The 17,146-nt window shown below is 41.7% G+C and overlaps 1 protein-coding gene and 1 pseudogene across 2 annotated transcripts in view; both read right to left on the reverse strand.

The window, feature by feature from the left end:
• The window catches only part of PARM1 (prostate androgen-regulated mucin-like protein 1), a 104,613-nt gene that overhangs the window by 18,288 nt on the left and 69,179 nt on the right, over window positions 1–17,146 (reverse strand). The gene's annotated exons all lie outside the window — the stretch shown is intronic.
• On the reverse strand, window positions 3,694–4,303 carry LOC308255738 (histone chaperone ASF1A-like; annotated as a pseudogene). The gene has a single exon. The product of its transcript is annotated as a histone chaperone ASF1A-like (transcript).

Consider the following 17,146-nt stretch of genomic DNA (forward strand, 5'->3'; position numbering starts at 1 on the left):
CAAGAATATTCCATTGTTCTAGCACAATGGTCGGCAAACCGCGGCTCGCGAGCCACATGCGGCTCTTTGGCCCCTTGAGTGTGGCTCTTCCACAAAATACCACGGCCTGGGCGAGTCTATTTTGAAGAAGTGGCGTTAGAAGAAGTTTAAGTTTAAAAAATTTGGCTCTCAAAAGACATTTCAATCGTTGTACTGTTGATATTTGGCTCTGCTGACTGATGAGTTTGCCGACCACTGTTCTAGCACATTGCACCATGCCAATGTGTTCTGCCTGACCAGAGGGCTATTGGATATCTAGGAGCCAAAGCCTTCTTGACTTTTGGGCCTCTCTGAAAGCTCAGATTGCTCAGGGTGCCATTTTACCACTTTCATAAGAACCCAGAACCAAAAAACCAAAACAGACAGAAGAATAACCTACTCTACATTTGCAGGTGGTTACTCTGGGCTGGCATTGGGCCGAGAACTTTACAGCTACCATCTCATTTCATTCTCTCTGTGAACTGAGTCAATTACTCCCATTTTATGGATGAGAAAGTTAAAGCTCAGAAAGATTAAGGGCTTGATTCGGGTTTTAAAATCTGGTAAATGATTAAGCTAACATGTGAACCCAGGGCTATTTTATTCTAGGGTTGGCATTTGTAATCATTGGCATAGTGGTTGCTTCCCGGGCCCTTTTCTCAGCTTGGCCAACTCCTACTCTTTCTTCATGACAATTAATATAAACCCCTCTGAGAAGCTTTCCTGACCCCCCAAGCAAATTACAATGTTGTTGTGTGTTAGCTCCTCATATCTGCTTCTTTCAATCACTCTGTGGTGAGCTTCCCCAGGCAGATTCTAATCCTATTCATCTTGCATCTCTTTCCCCTTCTTACTACACCCTTATCCCCAGCCACAGTCTGTAGGCCACGGTGGGTACTTAACTCACTCATTTAATGTCGAATGAATAAATGTCATACTGGCAAAAAAAAAAAAAAAAAAAGTAACTGGCAGTTTTTGAGCTCAGTCACTGTGCCAAAAACGTTCCCAAAGCAGCAGGCTCCTCACCTGTCCAATATGGAGTCCACTGCTCCAGTTCTTACCTGAGTATCTATTCCTATGATTCCATGGCTATGGTCCAGGGGACGATGGAGCTGGAGGAGAGTTATTTTAGGAATAACTGTAACTGTCTGAATAGGGTCAGATCATATCCTTGAAGAAGCCAGAGCCAACTCTTGGAAGACTATGCTCCTGGTCTGACCTGGTCAGACTCCTCGAGGAAGAAGGCTGCCCTGGAGGTCATCACTTGACCTGCTTTGACCCTGTTCTAGGCCCTGTGCAGTCCTGGAATAAACCGAGGCATCGTTTTAAGGGGTCTTTCTCCCCATATCTGCCTCTCCCGCCACAGATACCCCCGTCTCTTTGTCACACTCCCATTTGGGTTTTATGGACACAGGAAGTCTTCCACACTCAGAAGGGACTTTCCTGTCCAAACTATCCTCCCCTGCCCCTCATCCTCACTTGAAGGTGCCCTCCTGTTTTCCTTGGCTTAGCAATATTCCAAGTTCTTCAACTGTTCCTCTGGGGACTTTTCTCATAGAGGCATTTTCTCTTTTCCTCCCTTTAAACATGAAAGAAATGTAACAGACCTCTTTGACAGGATACTTGCCAATTACATCCAACATGACAACATTAGGCTGTGATAGGGTGACCCCAAACCACCTCTAAAGAAAGAGCTTTCCTAGGCTCTTGGAGGTTATTTATTTATTTATTGTTAACAGTAAGATGTATTTTATTTTTTAAAATCTGTGAACTAGTTGATGGCCAGTATTTTAATAATCTGGTACATTAAATTTCAAAGTTTAACATTTGGCAAAATTTTGGTTCACAAATTCACTTTTAGAATGACAGGGACTGTGTACAACTTAGACTCCATATTCAGACAAATGCATTTTTCCCTTCCTCAAAATAAAAGCTTTAAGAAGCACAGTATAAAAGTTTTAGATAGGTAGGCACTGCATAACTCTGTATCACGTGGCTGATGTCTTGCTTTAGCCGCAAAAGTAATGAGAATATTCTACACTTCATTTAATGGAGCATAGGAAACTTTTTGAGGAAGGACCCAGCTCTCCTCAAAGAAAAAAATAACTTTTTGGCTCATTTAGTTAATGAATTCCTTTCCAAGATTGCTTTTAAAAGGCTTATCTGGAAAAGCTATCTAGAATATGTCTACTACAACTATGCCTCATCTTATTCTGCATGAGTGTCATAGGATGTGAGAAGAGTACTACATGTGTGGAAATACGTATATTTCCAAAATAGTAATTTATCTGTTATAATAAAGTTAAATATACCTTTCCAAATCCACTGTTTTTATATAAATGCTGCCAGCATATGATCTATGAAAACAATTTTAAATAGTTAAGTTTATAGTATTTTTATAAATCTAATGAACAGATTGAAGTCATTATACTTTTCAATTTTTAAACTCAGGGAATTTTTATCTGCTCTTGACATGTTGATTGCACTGGGTAATAATGATGTATATGATTTGGGGAGTGTTCTGGTGTCCTAAATTGTTATAAAAACAAAAACCATAGCCAGAGGACAATTAACCACATTTGTTATTATTTTAGGAACCAAATTGAATGCTATCTAACATTATGTGAACTGTAATAGTAGCCATATGAGGCTTCAAGATGGCCTGGAAATTCATATCCTATAGTTCATTTTTAAAATATTTTTTTTTTATTGATTTCAGAGAGGAAGAGAGAGGAAGAGAGAGAAACATCAATGATGAGAGAGAATCACTGATTGGCCATCTCCTGCATGCCCACATTAGGGATGGAACCTGCAACCCGGGCATTTTGCCATGACCAGAATCAAACTGTGACTTCCTGGTTCATAGGTCAACACTCAACCACTGAGCAACACCAGCTGGGCAATCCTACAGTTCTTGGTAGCATATAGTTGACTTGAAATCCCTTTTTTGAGGGCATTCCAAAAAATAATGGAAATCCACCCATTAAATTAAACCAAACTATTTGTTATTACAGGAAGAAGCATTTCAGTTGAAGTGAACTTTGTTCTTTTGAAGGCACAAAGATTATTGTCCAGGAGGCTAAAATATCCTTATAACCTGACCTTATGAGTCATATGTTTTTACAAGTGCTTTAATTACATATAGAGGAGAAAAAATTATATATATTATCAGAGAAGTTTCAGAACTTAAAACAACACATTAGAGAAAAATTACTTAAAAATAATTGTACTTATATTCCACAATTTGCTCAAATACTGGTTTCCTTTCTATCTATACGATTTTTTGTTGTTTCTGTTGTTAATCCTCACCTGAGGATATTTTTTTCCATTGATTTTAAAGAGAGTGAAAGGGAGGGAGGGAGGGGGAGGAGAGAGAGAGATGTGAGACATACATCAATGTGAAAGAGATAACATTGATCAGTTGCCTCCCACATGAGAGTAACCTCACCAGGGCTGGGATAGAATCTGCAACTCAGGTACGTGCCCTTGACCAGGATCCGAATCCTCAACACGTCAGTGTGTGGGCTGACACTCTATACATTGAACCACTCTGGCTAAGGCTCTACAGGGTTTTCTAAAATATATTCTTCACATTGTGTCTTAGTAACTGACTTATCATGGAATTTCAGGGAACCAGTTCTGTGAGTTTTTATAGCTTTGAAAGGTGGCAGGTGGTCACGTGCAGTTCATGTGGGATTCGAACATGACATTGAGTGCATTTTCTGAAGTGGATCATCCCTTTGATGCTGCAGGTAATGCATCTATTGAAAGATGTTACTGTAGATTTGGATTACTGCTCTCTGCATCTTCCAGCTTTTCTGTGTTACCTTCTCAAATAATGTGGAATCTTGTGACTCTGGGATTAGATGCCAAAATGTTCCTTTGAAGCTTAGAAAAGTGGTTTTACTGGTGGATTTCCCCTTAATTCTGTCTCAGTATATTCATTATTTACACAATAGCAACTCTAATAAATTCTTGACCTCGATAGATGCATGTGATTAGCACAACTGTTACACCTACTGCATCTGCACCTGGAATGAGTCCTAGATGAGGTGCATCAGCCTGAAATACCAACATATGCCTTCCTACAGGCACGGGGCCCACTAACAGAGTCTAAACCTTGATCGTATTCTTCACTTTCTCCAGAGCCCACATAGATAATTTTCCACTCCAGGTCTTCAGACAGTTCCTTGATACACTGGAAGGTGCTCTTGCACTGGAATGATTTGTAGAAAGGAGAAGGGTTATCCAGAACCACTACACTGTTCACCTGAACCTTTGCCATATTGTGAAAAACAAAACAAAACAAACAAACAAAAAAACCCCACCCAATAACACAACAAACAAAAACAATGGAACTGGGGCTTGCTGGGCAAAATAAAGTCCAGCCCTGGGGAGTGCAGACCCTGCCCTAGTGCAGCCTGATGTCCTGCCCGGTCATAGCTCTTTTAAAAGGTTGTTATGTCTCTGAGAGAGCCGGAAGCAGAGGGCTGATGGTGGGAAGTTTCCAGAGGTGACAAAAAGGTGAGTGTCTTGCTCCTCTGTGTAGATGACTCCTGAACCACATGGTCCTTGGAAATTCAACAGTCAGCTTATTTAGAATGCTCCTGTCAGTACTTTGACCAAGTTCCTGGGTCTGTGAGCACCTGATCTATTTTGAGAAGCATCTTTAACAACCTCTTTGACTGTTTTTCAATATTTTTGCACTTTTCTTTCCTCTCCCTGGTCCAGGGAGTAGGTAAGAAATGGAGAAGAGAAGCAGATGGCCATTTTAGAGTGGGTGGCGGCTCCTCCAGTCAAGGTCACCCGGAGGAAAGGAACATCTCATCTCAAAGGGATTCTTTCTCTGTAAAAGCACATGTCTGTGCTGGAGGAGGGAAGTGGGCCTGGTGAAGAAAGGGCTTGACGGTTAGAGGTCTGTGTGAGTGTGGATTTCTCTTTATTACCCTAGGGCAGTGGTCGGCAAACTCATTAGTCAACAGAGCCAAATATCAACAGTACAACGATTGAAATTTCTTTTGAGAGCCAAATTTTTTAAACTTAAACTTCTTCTAATGCCACTTCTTCAAAATAGACTCGCCCAGGCCGTGGTATTTTGTGGAAGAGCCACACTCAAGGGGCCAAAGAGCCGCATGTGGCTTGTGAGCCGCAGTTTGCCGACCACTGCCCTAGGGAAAGGCTCCTCCCTCTTTACAGCAACAGTCTCACATTGCAACTCCTTCCTCCAAACAGCAATGATAATAGAAGTAACTGTCAACAACAGAAAAAAGTGATAGCCATGCACACATTCTTGTTATTTATCCTGTGTCAGGTACGATTCTATGCTTCAGTTATTTCAATTAATGTAATTCTCCAAAAGGTAGCTACGCTTATTATATCCATTTTACAAATGAGGAAACCAAGGCACAGAGACCCTAAGAGCCCAGAACCACATGGTAAGGAGAAGAACTGGGACACAGGGCAGGCTCCATGCTGGCACCCAGGAGGCTCTCCTGCTAACTTGGGCTCTAGCAATAGCTCTGCGTCTGCTTGTGGTAAAACCTGCCCCTCTGGGTTTTCCAGTGCAAATGTGGCATCCTCTGTCTGCTTTCTATTGGCGGTCCAGGAATCAGGCCTGCCTTGGGGCTGGATTCAAACTTTGGGGCAGGATCTCCAATATCTATACTTTCCACTTCCTGTCATCAGGAAACCTGGTTTTACTTTTTTTTCTCTAAGAGCATCTGACCTACATAGGTAGCATATTGTTAAAAATGTATACAGAAATATACATCTCTGTGGAGAAAACAAAAGATTTACACTTGCCCAGGCAAGTGGCTGTTCCCGCTCCCTGCATTTCTCTCTCATGCGTTCACATCGGCTGTATTTGAAGGACACAGGGAGCTCAGGTTTGCAATTAATGCAACCCGGGGCACACAAGCCAGCACAGTCCCTGGTTATCAACATTTAAAAGTTTCTTCACTTCACTTACAATTACAATCTTTCCCAACACAAATGAGGCTTCTTTCCCACTGGAATTTATTATAATTACCTGTTTAGGTCACCCAGTCCCAGCTCTCCTTTGACTCCTGTAATGTGTGAACTAGACTGGATTTCTAAGAATAGCAAAGGGGACTCCCACCTCATTCATTTTCCCATGGCACTAGGACTCATCCATGACCGCACAGCAGTCCCAGTTCAATGTCAGGGAGCATTCCCTTCATTCAGTTGGCCTAAAGGCGCTGCCCAGACCAAACGGAGCCTGCCGGGAAGGAGAATTCCTCCTGAAATATGGGTGACCCTTCTATATGAATGCTGGTAACAGACTCTCCTCGAAGACTGTTCCAAATTCAGCCTTGGCTTAACAACAGTTCCCAAGGGACATCTGTAGTACTGTGCCAAGAACACTAATGGAAGCATCAAGAGAAACAATCCTGGTCATCAAAGTCATAGAAACCACCATTACTGTGGCTACCCTGTGCCAGGCATTAAGCTAGGCAGAGCCGGTTAGGAATCTGCAGTTGGGAGTTTCGGAACTAATGCAGTTAAAAAAATTCTGCTCACCTGCTTAGTAGGCATAAATGGGATTCAACCATGGAGGCTAGGTTCCCCAAACCTATGCTTTCCCACTCTGTGATGAGAAGACCTGGCATGGAGCCTGGCTTCATAAACACAGTAACTGAAGAAAGAGTCTTGGGCAAGTCACTTGACACCTCCCGGCCTCCATGCCTCCTTTGGTCCCTATCTCCACCTGTAAATGGGGATTCATTATCATTCATGCAGCCCATGTTTACTGTGTGCTGGACTTGATGAAAAGCTTGCTTCCTCACAGAATGCTTTTACAAATTAGCATATTTAAAATGCTTTGTGCATCATGAATGCAATACAAAGGTCCCATTTAACCTCAGGGCACCTCTTATCCATAAAAACTCTGAGCCAGAAAAGAACCTTGATCCAGAGGAGATTTGAGCTAACTTGGGTATTAGAAATGAGTGAGAATCTCAAGTTCAAGTTTTGCTTTCAGCAAGATCATGACCAATGGAATAATGTAATTTTGTTGTCGAAAAAAATTCTAAGAAGTTTCATTGAATCTAATCCCTTCATTTTACAGATGATAAAATGGAAGTCTATAGAAATTAAGAGATTTGATTGCGATTAGAGTCCCTTAGTGACAGAGCTGGGACTAGAACTCACATTTTGATATCTGGTTTGTGTCCTTTTACATTCTCTATTCCTTGGTCTCATCCCAAGTAAAACCTTAAAGCACTGTTAGCTGAGGCAATAAACCAGGACAAGACGCCAGCCTCAACTTCGGTGCGTGTTTCCAAAATTCCAACATCTCCACATCACTACTCTCCTGTTTTTGCCATGTCCACTCACCTATACTATTATTTTCTGAATGTGTCTTTAAATCATCATTTTTCCTTAGATACTTGCTACATATAGCCACACCCTAAACAAGAATAGCTGTGCAATCATGATTCAATGTGTTGTTTTATTCTTTTCTCCAATTCACATTAAAACGAAACAGTTTTTATTAGAATAAACAAGGTTCATCATCTTGCATACCACTCATGTAGGGACTTAAACCATACTTCTGAGAATACTGCTCCCAGGAAAGCCAGACTCACCAAGCGGCTGGGCAGGGTGGAGGGGGTGGGGTGTGTGAGAAACTGGGCTGGGGGTAAATCAGCTGCCCTCAGAGCCCCTGGGAGAGGCCAGGAAGAACAGAGGGCAGGAGCGGGGCCCAGGAGTTGGGACTGCTCCAGGGAATGAGGCAGCTTCATGAATACTGCTTCTTGGTGGAAGCCCAAAGTGGAGGAACTGTGCCACAGGCGGGACAACTGTCCTGACTCAGCCACTCCCAGGAGTAGCAGTGCAGACATGAACAAAGACTTCACTTCTAAGTCCATGATGTTAAGTCTGTCCCTTAACATGCTCCATGTCAGTTTCTGCCCTTCTCTTATTTCCTGCAGGACAGATTCATAACTATTTCACAATTACTTTATATAATGAATATAATTCAGCCTGTGCTGAATTATAATTTCTACTGGGCTAAGTGACATGGGTGGGAATCTGAACTCTGTATCAGCCCCATTCCAGATCAGGATGGAGAGGAGGGTGGGGTTGGAGAGATTACTGGAGAATAATTAAAAAAAAAAAAAAAAGAAGAAGGACAGAGGATGCCCTCTAATGTTTGTCCTGGATGAGAACTCTCCTGCGCTTCTGAAAATTCTTACCGATAGCGCGAGTGCGTCGGCTGTGTCAAGTTAGGTCATCTACACTCCTCGACTGGAGGACATAGATATTTCTATTCAGAAGTCAAGTCAGAAAGAGGGAAAAAGATCCCTACATCTCTGCTATCTGAGTATCCTAGATGCAATTAGTATTGAAATGATTAAAAAAAATTCTCTGGGGTATTTTCAGTTTGGAGCAACTAGCTGCATGGCAGCGGGCAGGAGGGGTGTGTGCAGGTAGAGAAGTCAGCCTTAAGGGCCAGATTGGGGATCTCAACTCTGAAGTCAGCTCTTTGTGAATGACACATTGAGGGGCCAATAATGTACCACAGGAAGCACGCTGCTGTCCTGCTTAAGAACTGCCATTCATCTACATGAACACAGAAAGAGGTTTTGGTTCTTGTTGTTACTTCCTTCTCTATCCCTTTAGTATTTTAACGATGAAAATGAGGCATGACCACGGATCAAACAATACTGAGGGGGCAAGCTGGCATGTGCCCTTTTTGAGACTCATCCAGTCTGCAGGTGAAGGCTCAGATTTCTTCAGGGTTCACCCGTCTTAGCAAGTAAGAGGTTCCACACTGGTATTTTCTAGGTTCAGAGAACATAAGCGAGAAGGAAGGGGGTACTTCTCAGAGCCCAAGACAGAGTCCTAATGTTGTTTGCTAAGCAGTGTGAAATTTGTCATTTTAATTATGGAATCCACGTGTGGAGCAGAGAGTCACAGTTTCAGATCACCTGTCCCAACACCTTGGCCAAGGGCAGTCACATCAGTATAATTACTGTGGCCCTAGGACTCAGGGATCTCCGGGAACCATTAGTTCATTTAGCTTTGCTCCATGTAATTAATCACCAAGGCCAGGCAGGAACCTGCTTTTGGATACTGTATTTTACCCAGTTTTAATTTCTTCCAGATTAAGAGTTAAAAACTCTGGAAAGAAAATAATTTCCAAACTTTGATGCCAGCTAAGGGGAGAGGGCAACCTCTTAGGGGCCAGTGGGGTCTCGGCAAAGTCCTGTAGTTGAACCTTTGTCTCCTCCCTCCCACAAGACTTCCTTCCTCCCAGCTAGAAATCTCTAGTTGTTTGCACTCTTTAACCTTTTGCTTTGGATTTCACAAGTTTTGTGAAAACATTACTACTTCAAATGTGAACACAGTTATTTTTCTCTTCCAACACTTTTTTGGTTATCCTTTTTTGTATTGTGTCCTAGGCAGGTGCTTAAATGTATCTTTATTATAGAAAATTTATAGTAATAATTCTTTTGAGAGTCTTAAAGTGTTTACAAACATTCTATTTCTTTTCAAGTTAAGAAAATCAAAGTCTAGAAGAGTCAACTATTATTGGTATCCACACTGAGAATTAGGGACCCAACTGTAGTAATAATAACAGCTAACATTTATTTAGTGCTATGTGAGACACTTTATAAACTTGTCTCATTTAATCCTCATAGGAATCCTATAGGGCAAGCCAGTACTATTATTACCCTCATCTTACAGATGAGGAAAATGTGACACCCAGTAATGAATACAATGGCCCAAGTCTCCCATCTAGCAAATGGCATCAGTGGGATCTGAACTAGGCAGTCTGATGCCTGAGTTTGTACCATTAGCAACATTCTTGCCTTCCTGGAGCCTGGCTTTGAAATGACCCCCTAATTTCTCCAAGCAGAAATATGGCAAATGGTTTTTGATGGCCCACTTCTATGGATTTATTGAAATTATAGAATTTTAACCTAAATTTACCTTCATTTTGAGCCTGTCATCCACCCCTGAAGGCCATGAGCCCAATGATAAAAGCAAGATACTGTTAAATAAAATTTTGTCTCCTATTGGCAAATATTTTTCTTTTCTGAGAATTGAGAAACAAGTCATGCTGAGGAAAATATCAATGTAGTATCCATTATATGTTCTCTGAATACGTGCTCCTGACTGGGGTGGGATTTTTAGATCCTTTTCTGATAAAGACGGTAGGCCTGTGCTGATCCATTCTCACTTTCCTGATATTATTTTATAACTGAAAAGACATGCTCTTGAGTCAGATTACAGTGAGGATTCATTTTGGATATGGAATCATGCCTTTACCAATCTGTTTTCTCAGTGAGCCAATAAGCCATAGATTCATTAATGCTATCAGATGTGCTTATAAGCTAACTCGCTTTTCTCAGTGAAGCACTTCCAAAATCATTTTAGTCATATATAACTGGCGAGAGCATTTGAAGCAGGAAGAAGAAATTGTTCCATGGAGGCAGAAACTCTCCAAATATAATGAAAGGTGACATTGAAACAATTAAACTACATCACATGTATGTTGTAAATGTGTTGTAAGGAGTTGTATTCTGGTAGATAACTTAAATGGTAACTAGTTGATATTATTACCTTGACATATATTTTTCAAAGGATAGTTTGTAACTTTTTCAAATTCAGATTAAGATTTAAGTAGTAAAAGTAAACCAAAGGAGAAATAAAAGCAATGGAGATAAGAATTCAGAATAATATTTATCTAAAATAAAATCTGACCGTTGGAGCTCCTTATGGGAGTTTACTTGGCATTAGCAAACTTTAAGGTTTAGTCAAGTTTAAAGCTTGGCATTAGCAAGCTTTAAGGTTTAGTCAAGTTTAAAGAATTGAGCACAAAAGAAAAAAAAAACCCACAAAAAACGTGAGTGGCAGTTTATAACAATTTATAACTTGTCAGCCCTTAAGTCTTTGGAGACCAAAGATAAGAGTCAGCATGGTGGGAAAAGAGAGGAGCGGCAGCAGGAATAGGGGTGGGCAGAACCCTGAATGGCAGCAGCAAGCTCTTTAGACAGTCTAATGATGGCGGGGTATTAGAGGAGTGTCTTTGCGTGCACAGGTATTATTATGGACTAAATGCCCGTGTCCTCCCAAACTCATATGTTGAAATTATAACTGCAAATGTGATAGTATGAGGAGGTGGGGTCTTTGGGAGGTGATGTCATGAGGGTGGAGCCCTTGTGAATGGGATTAGTGCCCTTAGAGAGAAGATCCCAGCGAACTCCCTTTCCCCTTTCACTGAGTGAGGACACAGAAGAAATATGGCCTTGAATAAACCAGGAACTCAGCCCTCAACAAATACTGAATCTACTAGTAGACTCCCCAGCCCTGAGAACCCTGAGAAATAAATTTCTGTTGTTTAAGTCACCCCATCTATGGTATTTTTATTATAAAAGCCTGAACAGATTAAGACAACAAAGGTGTTTAATTTTTCTTCATTCCCAATTCAAAGGTCAGAATTTATGAAGTTCAGAAAATATGTAAATTTATGGTCTAAAGCTTGATATTTAGTCATTAGAAGTCATTCATTTATGAATTCATCAAACATTTATTGAGCACCTACACTGAGTTAGACACTGTTAGTTACTGGGGATCTATTTGTAAGCCCAAACAGACAAGGCCCCACTTCAGGTACCTGGAAAGGCAGGGTAAGCAATGCGCAATGCTGCCACACAAGCACATGAATAATCATACACTGTGGAGAAGACAGACAACTGAATTGTGACAGGTTGTAACTGGGAAACCACAGCTGGACTGGGGCCCCAACAGAACCTTCCTGAATAGATAATGTTTGAGCGGAAGCCTGAGGAATGAGTTGCAATTAACCAGGTTAAGTAATGTGTTGTGGGTTCTATGTAGAAGGATCTGGATAAGGAAAGGCTCTGTCTCAAGAGGGAGCTCAGCAGATTCATGGAACTGAGAGACAGCCAACATGGCGGTGCAGGGGGCGAGATGAGGTGGAAAGGCAGGAGAGGCTCCACCCGGTGGGCTTGTGGATTTCATGCTAAGAGCAGAGGATGCCCAGAGGGGCTGGTGGTAGTGAGGTTGTGTGTGACCCAATGAGATCTGTGTTTAATGGTCATTCTGGCTGCTATGTGGAGAATGGGCAAGATGTGAGATGGGTGCAGAAGAGGAAATGAAGGGCCAGTTAGGAAGCTATCATGGTGGGATTATGGGATTTTTTTAAAAAAATATATTTTATTGATTTTTTACAGAGAGGAAGGGAGAGGGATAGAGAGTTAGAAACATCGATGAGAGAGAAACATCGATCAGCTGCCTCCTGCACATTCCCTACTGGGTATGTGCCTGCAACCAAGGTACATGCCCTTGACTGGAATCAAACCTGGGACCCTTGAGTCCGCAGGCTGACGCTCTATCCACTGAGCCAAACCAGTTAGGGCGGATTATGGGAGTTTTGACATGAGGTTAAAATGGAAAAGAAATGGATGAATTGAGAGCTACTAAGAGTTCAAAATCAATAGTATTCAGTGGTGGAGAGGACCCAGGCAGTGAAGGACAGTGAACTGAAAAGATAGTAGCACCATTTACTATAGTACACTGGGCCTGGGCATGTACAATGATATAATATTTGTAAAGCTGAGCCTAATATAAGTATAATACTTTCTAGAATTATTGCTTCCTGATATATTCTGGGCATTCCAAAAGAATCTCATCAATAAATGTTTATGAATATTCTTTTACATGGTCTTCTCACTTATGATTTTTTTTATTAAGTCATCATTTTCACCTTTAACATATATTTAATACGTCATCTAAATATGATGGTCATTAACTTACTATAACACACATTTTTTTACTCCTAAATTTTTTTATGACTACTTTAAAAGTTATTTTCACCTTTTTTGGAGTTAATTCTTTTTTTCAAATTTATGTTCATTTTAAGAGTTAACCTGGAATAAGCAGATGTCCTGTGGAGCTAAAATTCCCTTGCAGGTATGGGCACATGGGTGTCTAGATGTCTGTGCCTGCTTAGAGCCCTTTATTTAATGGTTTTATTAGAACAGTTCATGCTGAACAAATACTGGGGTTCAGACTAGCAATTTAAAGTTCAAAGGCCTTTACCAATTTTCACAATTATGTGTTCTTTTTGTAATGGAAAGTATGAGAGTATAAGACCAGCGGACACTTGGATTTTACAGAAGAAAGAGAATATTCACTTTGCAACAAGTGCAGTGAGTATAATTCTAAAGTTTGCCTATGCAAGAATTGATGATGTTTTGAATATAACTTGATGTGCAACATCAGTTAATCCCTGAAGCATATGCTGAGTAACTAATTGTGCACAGCACCATTCAATTTAGCTCAGGGAGGCAGAAATACTCTGGTCAGTTTCCAGCCTTGAAGAGCTCTGATTTAATAACACAGGCGACCCAAACTTAAAAGGCAAGACAAAAACTGAAAAACAAAAGTCAAAATTCGTTTTTTTCTGGACAGCTGCCTTGGGATGACTGCTACTACCACCTGCTTCTCCTCCCATAGGGCAGCCCCTCCCTGAGACCCAGCGGCCGGCACTCGGCATGTGGCAATATTCCATGCCACTCATTTCCACAGAAGTTCTGGAGGCCATTGGTCCTCCCCCAGCTTTTCTTTTCTGTGAACTCCGGTAGGATGGGTGTAGTGAAAGGAACACTTGACTCAAGGTCAGTCAGGAGAACTGAATTTGAGTTTTGGCTGGGTCACTCAGCTGAGAATTGGAGTAAGTCACTTAATCTCTCTGGGCCTATTTCTTCACTTGTAGAATGGATAACCAGCCGCAAGCTCACCTCAGTCACTAGTTCCATCCTTGGAACATGCATATACTCAGCAAACCTCATTCCTTTGGCAAAGGATAATTTAAATAAACAATTTGAATAGTATAATAAGCCCAAGGACCCTGGAAGATTACATCTCTTGTACCTAGTTTATAGCTAAGAGCTCTTAAAGTCCTAGTAGTTAAGTGACATGGTCTATCAGTGGCAATGGCAGGCCACAGAACAAGTATAACCTGGTCTACCTGTTTCTAGGCCTGAATGCCATGAAACTTACCACACATATTTCTCCCAGTTGAAACCTCTTGTAGTTCAATGTAATTCTTAGCATTTCCTTCCCCTGATGAAAAGCCTTTGGTGACTATCAATGGCCTGGTAAGTAAAGTAAGTCGACTCATCCTGCTGTTTAGGGTCCTCTAACACTTGTCCTGAAACCTTCCTTCCTGCTTTCCTGCAGTGTTCCCATCCACACAGTCTGGGACCCACCAAGCTAGGTTAGTTGCCATGTTGTGTACATGCTAAATTGTAAACTGCATGAGGGAGTGACCATTTTATTCATTGCCGAATCCCCAGTACCTAGCCAGACGCCTAACTCATTCTAAAAGCTCAATAAAAGTTTGTTGAAGATAGTGGGCATTCTTCTTTATGATAACTGTAACAACAACAATAAGAAGAAGGACAACAGCAAAATGGTAACAATAATGATAAAATAATGTCGTAGGAAAATGATAATCACAGTCATCCACAGAGCCATTGCTCAGTAGCTACTATGATGCAAATTTATTATCTCAACAAAACCTGACAATAACCCTGTCATGTGACTATCCTTTACCCATCTTCCTGATGAGAAGGCCGAGGCTCAGAGAGATGAAATAGCTTCTCTGGAACTGGTTGGTTATTGAGGCTCAGTTCTAGGGATTGGGTGTAACGTACATCTTCCTGTTTGTGAACAAGGTTCCTTGCTTTCATGGAGCTGACAGTCTAGTGATAGAAAAAAGATACCTATTCACCAGTCTGAAAGTGATAAGTGATCAAAAGGAAAAAAGAGCAGCATTGAAGGAATCAATGGTGATGAGTTTATTATTTCAGACAGGAGTGTGAGTAAAGGCTTCCTTTTCGTGAGTCAAGACTTTGGGTTGCTGTCATCTCTGACAAGGAGTGAGCCCCGAAAGACCTGGCAGGAGACTGTATTAGGAACAGGAAGTAGTAAGTACACAGCCCCTGAGGCAAGAGTGTCCTTGGTCTGTTTGAGAATAGTAAGACTGCCAGTGTGTCTGCTGGTAAAAGAGAAAGGAAGTGAAAGCAGGGAGGCTGTGTGGGTTCAGATCATGCTGAGCACTGTAGGCAAGACACAGACGTGGGCTTTGCTCAGATTCAAGGGAAGCCATGGGAGTGTTAGAGCTGAGCACTGACAGATCTGTCCTCGGTTTCAAAAGGATCTCTCTGGCAAGGGTGAGGAGTAGTGAGTTCAGTTGAAGGAATATTTTTTAAAAAAATATATTTTATTGATTTTTTACAGAGAGGAAGGGAGAGGGATAGAGAGCTAGAAACATCGATGAGAGAGAAACATCGATCAGCCGCCTCCTGCACACCCCCCCACTGGGGATGTGCCCGCAACCAAGGTACATGCCCTTGACCGGAATCAAACCCGGGACCCTTGAGACCGCAGGCCGACGCTCTATCCACTGAGCCAAACCAGTTTTGGCAAGTTGAAGGAATATTAAAGTCACGCGTGTGAGAGATGACAGAGGGGTGAGAGGAGACTAGGTTCTGATGGACTGGAATATGTGAGAAAGAAAGGAGTCTAGAATTAGTCCAATGTTTTTAGCCTCCAGAACTGAAGGAAGAGAGGGAAAGGCTGAGGGAGGAGCAGACTGAGGGTTGAGGAAATCAGTAATTCATCTTATACATATTAAGTGTGTGAGGCCTATGAGCCACCCACGTGGGGAGTGTGAGTTAGCTGACAGCTGGATTTACATGTCTTTAGTTCAATGAAGCAAAACAGGCATAGGATTTTACATGACAGGATTATCAGCACATGGATGACATTTTAAGTCATGAGACAGGATGAGGTCATCTCAGGAGTGAGTGTAGAGAGTTCAGGGAGAGAGCAGGGCAGTACTGGCCCCGGGGTGCTCCAGTGTAGGAAGATGAGAGGTGAAGTAAGGCAACAGAGACTAAGGAGGAGCAGCCAGCCAGGTAGGTGAAGAACCAATAGGGAGAGTGTCCTGGTGGCCAAGTGGACAGTGTTATAAAGATGAGGGCAGTGACCACCTGTGTCAAATGCTGCTGATAGGTCAGGTCAGGCCAGGCCTAAGGATTCACGTCAGACTTGGCAAAGTGAAGGGCACTGGATACCTTGACAAGAGCAATTTTTGTGCTTATAACTTCTGAGAGCATTCTGAGGTCAGGTGAGTGCAGCATCAACTACCACTTTTGCACACAAGTGCCCCAATTGCCTCCTTAGGCCTAAATTTTCTTCATCTCCTACAACTTGGCACCATCATGGAATCTTCCCTAATTCCTCTAGTCAAACTGAACTCCAATAGCATTAACCTTGTTTTAGAATTACTTATTGGTGACTATGAATGGTTGAATTCTTGAATTAATAGAAATAGGCTATGTGAACCTACACAGAATAAGACAAGATGCTAAATAACAGTGTGATATTATTACTACAGTAGGTCCTCGGGTTACGTTGGAGATCCGTTCCTATGGCGCAACATAACACGATTTTCGCTGTAAGTCGGAAAGCACCTACGTGAGCATCTATGTCACTCACATGGAGCACATACACAGCAGTAATGAAGTGAAACAGTAAAAAAAATTTAAGAGAAAGTTAACAATTCCTGACCTTGTGGTAAATAAATAATAAAAAACATAAAGCACATATGTACATACGTCAAAATGACGGAACTTTTTTTTTTTATAAATAAATGGGGGATGGCAATGTAACCACGAAACAATGTACGTCGAGTCCAATGTAACCCGAGGACTGCCTGTATATTATATACACTATTAAGGCAGCACAAAAATCTCTAAACAAAAACATCCCTAAATAGTAACCTGTGAGCACAGTCTCAGGGTGCTGCTTGACTTGTGGGGCTGAGAGGGGAGCAGTGCAACAGTGATGGGCGCTGAAAGAAGACTTGATTGTGGTTTTGAGGATCTGGGCTCTGAGCCCAGCTCTGCCACTAAGTGGTGTAACCTTGTGTGAGGCGCTCCAAACTTCTGGGACATAATTTCGTCACCTTTGAAAGGAACAGATTGTATCACATCTGCTCAAAGATGCCTCCATCCACCTTGTTCATTCTCATTCATATTAAGAATGACTTGAAATCCAAAAGGAC

This window comes from Plecotus auritus (genome assembly GCF_963455305.1).
Source record: "Plecotus auritus genome assembly, chromosome: 1".
NCBI lineage: Eukaryota > Metazoa > Chordata > Mammalia > Chiroptera > Vespertilionidae > Plecotus > Plecotus auritus.